The sequence below is a fragment of the Phyllobates terribilis genome, unplaced genomic scaffold (genome assembly GCF_046119375.1).
Source record: "Phyllobates terribilis strain yellow unplaced genomic scaffold, ASM4611937v1 Scaffold_4__5_contigs__length_816908805, whole genome shotgun sequence".
Lineage (NCBI taxonomy): Eukaryota > Metazoa > Chordata > Amphibia > Anura > Dendrobatidae > Phyllobates > Phyllobates terribilis.
The window spans coordinates 569,940,692-569,950,175 of NW_027362764.1; the positions used below are offsets into that span (position 1 = coordinate 569,940,692).

The window sequence follows — 9,484 nt, forward strand, 5'->3', positions numbered from 1 at the left end:
GGCCCCCACAAAGCCCTGGTGGAAGAAATAGATCCTCAGAGACCCCGTTAAAACTAGAAATTTTATTTGATATATGCTAAAAATATGTATATCACAGCCAGTAGCGTAGCTACTGAGGGGCAGAGGGTGCAGGAAAAGGTATAGAGTTGATATAGCATTATTGGGCACGAAAGGGTTAGTGATATTTTGCTCAAGGAAAGGAAGGCCTGGATGGATGGAGGGTAGAGTCTGTGGCTCAGTTAGTAGAGCTAATATGTATTTGGGGAAAGATGTTCGAGTTTCCAGTGGAAAAGAAAAGTATGTCCCAGCTGTCCTCCCTCCCTTGTAAAATCGGAGATTAAGTTATCTGAGGGGTTACATTTGGTGGTGAGCTATTGGGAAGTCCTTGTTAAGTTATTTAGTTATATTTTGATAAAAAAGTAATTAAATTAAAAAGATATAAAAATGAATAAATAAATGACAAGTGGCGTGTGGATACATGTTATGCCTACAGGAGATCTTATACCTATCTTTTTATTAATTCCTATAACACGTTGAATACATCATTCAATAAAGCTATTATCAGACAGCTCTCCAATAAAGAAACTGTGTGTATTGTTGTTATTATAAGGGAAGGTGTGTGGTCAGGTGGGTTTTATTAACCCCTTAAATATCTGCCCTTCTTGAGCATTCTCCACTATTGTGACATTTTATGTGATCATCCAATGTCCTTCCCTGCATCTTCTGCTGGTCCTCACTGATGATGTCATAGAGAGGTGATGTCATAATCACTTAGAACTTTCAGCTCTATTCATTCCAATCACTTGTTAAACACTTGTTGGAAATAAAATACCTGTACACGGACCATAATCCAAACAGGGAATCTCCCAACGACACATTTGAAAACAATAGAAAATAACAGGGAGCTACATACCCCAAAATACATTGCTCAAAAAAATAAAGGGAACACTCAAATAACACATCCTAGATCTGAATGAATGAAATATTCTCATTGAATACTTTGTTCTGTACAAAGTTGAATGTGCTGACAACAAAATCACACAAAAATCATCAATGGAAATCAAATTTATTAACCAATGGAGGCCTGGATTTGGAGTCACCTCCAAAATTAAAGTGGAAAAACACACTACAGGCTGATCCAACTTTGATGTAATGTCCTTAAAACAAGTCAAAATGAGGCTCAGTATTGTGTGTGGCTTCCACTTGCCTGTATGACCTCCCTACAGTGCCTGGGCATGCTCCTGATGAGGATGCGGATGGCCTCCTGTGGGATCTCCTCCCAGACCTGGACTAAAGCATCCGCCAACTACTGGACAGTCTGTGGTGCAACGTGACATTGGTGGATGGAGCGAGACATGATGTCCCAGATGTGGGAAACGGGCGGGCCAGTCCATAGCTTCAATGCCTTCATCTTGCAGGAACTGCTGACACACTCCAGCCACATGAGGTCTGGCATTGTCCTGCATTAGGAGGAACCCAGGGCCAACCGCACCAGCATATGGTCTCACAAGGGGTCTGAGGATCTCATCTCGGTACCTAATGGCAGTCAGGCTACCTCTGTCGAGCACATGGAGGGCTGTGCGGCCCTCCAAAGAAATGCCACCCCACACCATTACTGACCCACTGTCAAACTGGTCATGCTGAAGGATGTTGCAGGCAGCAGATTGCTCTCCACGGCGTCTCCAGACTCTGTCACGTCTGTCACATGTGCTCAGTGTGAACCAGCTTTCATCTGTGAAGAGCACAGGGCGCCAGTGGCAACTTTTCCAATCCTGGTATTCTGTGGCAAATGGCAAGCATTCTGCACGGTGTTGGGCTGTGAGCACAACCCCCATCTGTGGACATCGGGCCCTCATACCACCCTCATGGAGTCGGTTTCTAACCGTTTGTGCAGACACATGCACATTTGTTGGAGGTCATTTTACAGGGCTCTGGCAGTGCTCCTCCTGTTCTTCCTTGCACAAAGGCGATGGTAGCGGTCCTGCTGCTGGGTTGTTGCCCTCCTACGGCCCCCTCCACGTCTCCTGGTGTACTGGCCTGTCTTCTGGTAGCGCCTCCAGCCTCTGGACACTATGCTGACAGACACAGCAAACCTTCTTGCCACAGCTCGCATTGATATGCCATCCTTGATGAGCTGCACTACCTGAGCAACTTCTGTGGGTTGTAGAGTCCGTCTAATGCTACCACGAGTGTGAAAGCACAAGCAACATTCAAAAGTGACCAAAACATCAGCCAGAAGGCATTGGTACTGAGATGTGGTCTGTGGTCCCCACCTGCAGAAACACTCCTTTATTGAGTGTGTCTTGATAGTTGCCAATAATTTCCATCTATTGTCTATTCCATTTGCACAACAGCATGTCTAATTGATTGTCAATCAGTGTTGCTTCCTAAGTGGACAGTTTTATTTCACAGAAGTTTGACTTACTTGAGAGTTATATTCTGTTGTTTAAGTGTTCCCTTTATATTTTGAGCTTTGTAATAACCAGAAGTATAATGCATGTAAAATATAAGTAAACTTTATTGAAACATGCTTAAAAACATGCAAAAAATGGTGAAGTATAAAGTGATTTGATGAAACACACAAATATATATGACTAATCTGGCAGTAGAGAGATGTAAATGTAATCAAGCAAGCACCTTAGTACATTATAGGTACAGATATAATTAAATGTCAGCCACAGAAATGCAAATTATGTTGACATTGCAATAAGCCCTGAATGGGAACCTATTATATATGCCAAGAGGCAACTACATGCCTAATATTGCACAGTCGTAGCACCAAAGTGTGTGCAAGGCAGTATATGCAATCATATGTCAACAAGGTGAATAGCTCATGTTAGAGGTATGCACATTGCTCACCCATAAAGTGCTGCTGTGTCAGGGATGGCAGAGAACCAGGAAACGCACAGGCTTCGTCGGGGGACCTATGTCAAATCCAAATTCCAATCACTTGTGCAGTTGATGTCATTGTGGTAAAGCATGAAGATGTGAAGAGGTGACACAGCACAGGTAATTACTATAAATAATTATAATACATGCTTATTGTAAGCCAGCAAGTTAAATTAATGTAACTAAGGACTCGTATATCTAAAGAAAAATGTCTTTGGGTCCTTGGGTCAAATTGCATCCAAACATCATCATTCATTTTTTACCATAGGATAGATGATAACGTCCTTTCATGCATCCTCTGCTGGTCCGTACTGATGATGTCATAGAGAGGTGATGTCACAAGCACTTAGAACTTTCCACTCTATATATTCCAAGGAGAAAAGGGGAGTGGTGGCTCTAATAGGTAGAACTTTGATCTGCTGCAAGGGAGACAACTGCTTCAGTTGTCTAGTGGGTAAATAACAGACAAAATATATATATATAGAATTATATATAAACCTGCGCTAGTCACAAAGTTTGTAACGTATAAGTGCTTACTTCTAAGGGATAAAAGAGGAGATGTTGGCTGTATAAAATACAAATTTATTTAGAACAATAATAATCGGATAAAAAATATTTTGTAAAGAGCAAAGGATAAATAGAGTTATAGGCAAATTCTGATGATCCTAAGTAAAGTCCGTTGTGCTTGCTTAGTTTTGTAGTGGTTGGTTCCACATGGAGATAATATCCTATGGGAGGAAAGAAAGATAATAAATGAAAGTATTCTAGTGGGTGGCCTAATTGGGGGTGAAATTATAAGAAGATATTTACCTGAAAATTGAGGTTGGAGGGATATGATAGGTCAGTAGAGGATCAGTTTGAGAGACGATTCTGTTCTAAAAATCAAAGTAGATGTTTAGGATTTAGGTTCTTACTTCTCGAATTTATGGCGAGTATACAGTATTTACCTAAATTAGTGGTAGAAGGATAGTTTTTGGACCAGTTTAGTGTTGGAGTTCCCCTAGAGCTGTGGATAGGGTCTCTGGTTAAATGATGATTTAGGAATATACCAGACTTGGAGGATAGGTGATGTACCTCTGTGGTCATGGTCCTCTTCAGGGTGCAGGGAGATTCAGAGAAGAGGGCATGCATGGTAAAGGCCACATACCAGTTGGATAGAGGTAATTGACTGAAGACAATCTGTAGAGAGTTTTATACAGTAATTATTGCGGGGAAAAAAAATGAGGGGGGGGTAGATTTTGGGGTAACAGTACCTGTATTGTGGTAGCTGGTAAATATATGACGCTTGAGGTATACCAAAGTAGTTGCCTGGGGAGATGCCCCTTCAGGCTAGGATTTTGTGAGCTGAATATCGGTAATACCTGTTGTATGGATAGTACCTTACAAATAGAGCTCCTTGGAAAGAACAGACGATAAAAGGTAAATGTTAGTATGTGCCTGAAGGGCAATCAGGGGTTAATCCTACGGATAATAGTATAGGAGTTTGCCCGAAAAAAAAATATATATATAATGAGAAAACCAATGTTAGTATGTGCAGAGGGCACTGCGGGGTTAATCCTATAAAAATGGTATAGGGGTTCGCCCAAGGTTAAAAACCGTTTATCTCTGGGCAAAGTATAAGGTATGCCGAGTAGAAAAGCTTATTGGTGCATACAAAAGCGCAGCTGTGCTTAGTCCAGGATATGTACTTCACCAATGTGGTGGTCAGGCAACTCATGGGGCCCCATAGCATATGTCCTAAATGACCCCTCCCCCCCAAAAAAAGAAAACAAATTAATATTTGGCGGGGTCACAGAAGAGCATAACTCTGAATTTTACAGTTCTTGCAAAGTAAATTTCCTCCTATTGAAGCCCCTTAGTGTTCCCATGCATTATACTATATGGGGGTGCATTATACTGAATTGGGGTGCATTATACTGGATGGGAGTGCATTATGCTACATGGGGGTGCATTATACTGAATGAGGTGCATTATACTATATGGGGTGCATTATACTGAATGGGGGTGCATTATACTATATGGGGGTGCATTATACTGAATGGGGGTGAATTATACTGAATGAGGGTGCATTATATTGGATGGCGGTGCACTATTCTATATGGGGGTGCATTATACTGAATGGCGAGACTCTTGGCGAGATTTGACCATCTTGGTCTGGTCGATCTGCATAGGTTCGGGCGAGTGTGCCCGCGGAGTGACTGGTTCAGAGGCAGGTCTCTGGAAAGTAGGAGCAAGGCAGGAAAACTTTCTGTCCCGAGTAGTCGCTTTGATACGTTCTTGGAACCGGATGTCGATCCGGGTAACTAGTGACACCAGGTCATCCAGGGTGGTAAGAATGTCCCGACCGGCTACCTCGTCCTTAATCCGACCGGAAAGACCCTCCCAGAAGACAGACACCAGAGCCTCGTTCTCCCAGGCAAGCTCAGAAGCGAGGGTATGGAACCGTATGGCATATTGGCCCACAGTGAGACTCTCTTGGCGGAGACGTAGCAGAGAGGAGGCAGAAGAGGTTTTCCATCCTGGTTCATCGAAGACTTTCCGGAAAGCAGCGAGGAAAGACGACAGGTCAGACACCAGGGGATCCCCTCTCTCCCACAGGGGATTTAGCCATGCCAGTGCCTCCCCAGTGAGATGGGACATGATGAAGGCCACCTTGGCCCGGTCGGAGATGAACTGGTATGCCAAGAGTTCAAAGTGCAGGGTGCACTGGTTTACGAAACCCCGGGCTAAAGCGGGGTCGCCAGCAAAACGTGGGGGTGCCAGGAGCCGAGGTCTATAGCCGGGTGCCATAATGGGACTGGATTGCGGTGCCGCAGGAACAGGCACCACTGGACCAGAGATAGACACAGCCGAGTCAGACAATGCGCCTAGGCGTGAGTTAACAGACCGTAGACAGGACAGAACCGATTCCTGTTGAGCTCTCTGACGTAAGACTTCCTGGTGCAGATCGGAGATCTGGGGGCCACCGGGTTCCATGGCCCGAGCAAACTGTTACGGATCCGGGTGGTGGAACCTCTGTGCCGCGGTGCAAGGAGGTACCCAGAGGGGCCTAACTAAGTATCAACTCAGACCGAGCCTGGTCGTACGGCGGGTAACGATTCCGTGACCAGGGGGGGACCGAGCAGAGGGACCAGATGCTACTCTGGGGACGACCTTGTAAGAGAGCAGGTGGCTCCCATGGGTCAGAAGACTGGGACTGACCGGTGTAGCGGGTGGGCACAGCAAGCAGGCAGAAGTCTCTTGGTTAGCAGACTGATGGTCACGGCAAGTGACTGCAGGAGCCTCCAGGTAGGCTATCAGGTGGTCACGGCAAGTGACGGCAGGAGCCTCCAGGTAGGCTATCAGGTGGTCACAGCAAGTGACGGCCAAGCAGGCTGAAGTCTCTTGGTTAACAGGCAGGTGGTCACGGCAGGTGACGGCAGAGCCTCCAGATAGGCTAGCAGGTAACAGGCAGGTAACAGGCGAGTGCTCCCAGGTGAGCAGGCTAGCAGGCACGGCAGGTAGCAGGCAGGTAACTGGCAGGTGCTTCCTGGTAAGCAGGCGGGCTTGCCCATAGACAGACTGGCGGGTAGAACGGAAGATAGACTGTCGGGCTGGAGAGTAGTCAGGCTGGCGGACTGGAACAGTAGTCAGGCTGGCAACTGGACCTGAGGGCTGAAGCAGAGGTAAGAATACTTGTGCAACAACTATTGCTCGGGCACCTCCATTTTGGAGGAGGTGCCTTATATATGGGAGGTCCTCCGGCTATTGGCCGGGGACTCCTTAGGATGGCACGTGTGGCCCCTTTAAGAGAGAGGAAGCGCGCGCGCGCCCTAAGCACAGTGCCCAGGAAGCTGTGCGCGCCGGCAGCAGCAGGAAGAGGAGCGCGGGAGGAAGCCGCGCGGGGAGCGGGGAGATGAGAGGGACGGCGTCTCTGCCTGGCACACTCATTATCCTCTGTCTTCCAAATTGGGAATCTCCTCTTATATTTCATAACATGTACCTGCTCTCAGTGTTGAAACAATCAATACTATGATTACACTAAACTTACCACAGTATTTACACTAGACAGCGTACTGACAGAACACAGCATTTACACTAGGTGTGCATTGACTGAGCACAGTAGTTATACAATACTCTGGAATGACTGAACACAACATTTATAATAGATTGTGCACAGACTGACCATAGTATTTACACTAGGTATGGTGCAACTGGGCACAGTAATAATACTAGACTATGGGCTGACTGTCTATATCATTTGCACTAGTCTGTGCACTGACTGACCACAATTTTCACAATAGACCGGCTCATCCCAGCACTAACACTAGTTGTGGACTTATTAACAACAGTATTTATATTGAACTAAGAGCCGACTGAATACAATATTTACACTACAATGTGGACTGACTGACCACAACATTTACATTAGACTGTGGACTGACTGACTACAGCTTTTACAATAAACTGTGGATAGACTGACCACAGTCATTATCCCTGAGATAAGTAATTTTGGCCCTAGTGTGTTATACTTATTTGTGTGTGCATAGCATGTATCAGGAACATATTATCATATAGTTTGTCTTTTTTACAGGTGACTGAATCCCAATGAGATGTTAGAACGTGAAATTTTTCTTTGTGGACTCCAAGAATAGAAACCGAGGAATCACATAACAGGTAATTAATTCTCGTATTAATTACTGATAATCGTTGGTCTAGACTTAAGTTCTAGACCTGCGGAGGTGTAATAACACCCATATTCCTGATACATGACAATATACTGTATGTTTTTTTTTAACTGTATATCTTCTATAAACAACTCTTAGTATAACACCACCATATCTCAGGTACAGAGAAAGGAAACATTTTTTCCCATTATCCTCTATCTTCCAAATTAGGAATCGCCTCTTATATTTCATAGCATACACCTGCTCTCAGCTGTGAAACAATCAATACCGTGATTACACGAGACTGACCACAGCATTCACACTATACTGCGGACTGACAGAACACAGCTATTACAAGAGGTGTGCATTGACTGAGCACAGTGGTTATACAATACTCTGGAATGACTGAACACAACATTTACAATAGACAGTGTAAATGCTATGGTCATTCGGTGCACAAAGTGTGGAGCAACCGAGCACAGTAATAATACTAGACTGTGGACTGACTGTCTATATCATTTGCACTAGTCTGTCGACTGACTGACCACAATTTCACAATAGACCGGCTCATCCCAGCACTAACACTAGTTATGGACTTATTAACCACAGTATTTATATTGAACTAAGAACTGACTGAATACAATATTTCCAGTACAATGTGGATTGACTGACCACAACATTTACGATACACTGTGGACTGACTGACTACAGCTTTTACAATAAACTGTGGATAGACTGACCACAGTCATTATCCCTGAGATAAGTAATTTTCGCCCTAGTGTGTTATACTTATTGGTGTGTGTATAGCATGTATCAGGAACATATTATCATATAGTTTGTCTTTTTACAGGTGACTGAATCCCAATGAGATATTAGAACGTGAAATTTTTGTTTTTGGACTCCAAGAAGAGAATCAGAGGAATCACATAACAGGTAATTAATTCTCGTATTAATTACTGATAATCGTTGGTCTAGAATTAAGTTCTAGACCTCCGTAGGTGTAATAACACCCACCTTCCTGAGACATGACAATATACTGTATGTTTTCTTTCAAATGTATATCTTCAATAAACAACTCTTAGTATAACACCACCGTATCTCAGGTACAGAGAAAGGGAACATTTTTTCCCATTATACTCTGTCTTCCAAATTAGGAATTCCCTCTTATATTTCATAACATACACCTGCTCTCAGTGTTGAAACAATCAATACTGTGATTACACTAAACTTATCCAAGCATTTACTCTAGACAGTGGATTGACAGAACACAGCATTTACACAAGGTGTGCATTGACTGAGCACAGTAGTTATACAATACTCTGGAATGACTGAACACAACATTTATAATAGACTGTGCACAGAATGACCATAGCATTTACACTAGGTGTGGAGCAACCGAGCACAGTAATAATACCAGACTGTGTACTGTCTATATCATTTGCACTAGTCTGTGGACTGACTGACCACAATTTCACAATAGACCGGCTCATCCCAGCACTAACACTAGTTGTGGACTTATTAACCACAGTATTTATTTTGAAATAAGAACCGATTGAATACAATATTTACACTACAATGTGGACTGACTGACCACAACATTTACATTAGACTGTGGACTGACTGACTAAAGCTTTTACAATAAACTGTGGGTAGACTGACCTCAGTCATTATCCCTGAGATAAGTAATTTTCGCCCTAGTGTGTTATACTTATTGGTGTGAGTATAGCATGTATCAGGAACATATTATCATATAGTTTGTCTTTTTACCGGTGACTGAATCCCAATGAGATGTTAGAACGTGAAATATTTCTTTGTGGACTCCAAGAATAGAAACCGAGGAATCACATAACAGGTAATTAATAGTGTTGAGCCACCCCCGTAGTGTTCTAGTTCGGTTCGGTTCGTCGAACACCCTTGTGTTCGCCGAACTGTTTGTCAAACTGTTCGTC

At 43.7% G+C, this 9,484-nt stretch overlaps 1 long non-coding RNA gene across 1 annotated transcript; it reads right to left on the reverse strand.

Moving 5' to 3' along the window:
* Positions 1–3,111: 3,111 nt before the first annotated feature.
* Positions 3,112–4,055, reverse strand: LOC141264421 (uncharacterized). The gene is made up of 3 exons (XR_012319928.1): positions 3,837–4,055; positions 3,700–3,764; positions 3,112–3,617 (listed from the first exon to the last, which is right to left on the reverse strand). It is a non-coding gene; the product is annotated as an uncharacterized lncRNA (long non-coding RNA).
* Between the last annotated feature and the right edge of the window lie 5,429 nt (positions 4,056–9,484).